Genomic DNA, 578 nt, shown 5'->3' with positions numbered 1-578 from the left:
GATGAACCTCTGGAAGCTGCCCTAGACAACCAGAACATGCTCCTAGATGAGGCTGCTATAGCAGCTCTTCTGCTATAAAACAGGCCTTGTCAGAAAGCCGTGAATCAATCTTTGCTGCCAATGAATAATGAAATAAAAACGGAAGCCAGATGATTAAAAAAAATAGTTTGGAAGGAATGTGTGTAGGTATAGGTTACCTCCTATGATTCATACCATAACACATTGTTCAGTCAATAGATTGAGATGTTGATATTTTACTGTACATTTTCAAGTTATTTTTAAGGTGGGCTTAAGTCATACAGTTTGGATCTAAATCAGCACTTTTGACCACTAATTCATGATTATTCTGAGGTGGGAACATCCAGATCTGCTTCTGGATTTTAAAAAAGCTAAAAAAATATCAAGTTATTAATTGTCTTGGGTTTATTTTCCTGAAGAACAGAATATCAAAGGAAAGCACAATCATGCATTTTTCTTGGGTATTCCCCAAGCAGCTGTGCCAAAGTCCTCATGGGAAACAGTAATGTTGATTTCCTCAGCACTCTTGTCCACATTGACCTGTCTGTTAATTTAATGAA

Source organism: Strix aluco, chromosome 2 (genome assembly GCF_031877795.1).
Source record: "Strix aluco isolate bStrAlu1 chromosome 2, bStrAlu1.hap1, whole genome shotgun sequence".
NCBI classification, from domain to species: Eukaryota; Metazoa; Chordata; class Aves; order Strigiformes; family Strigidae; genus Strix; species Strix aluco.
Note: the sequence above shows the minus strand (reverse complement) of the source record.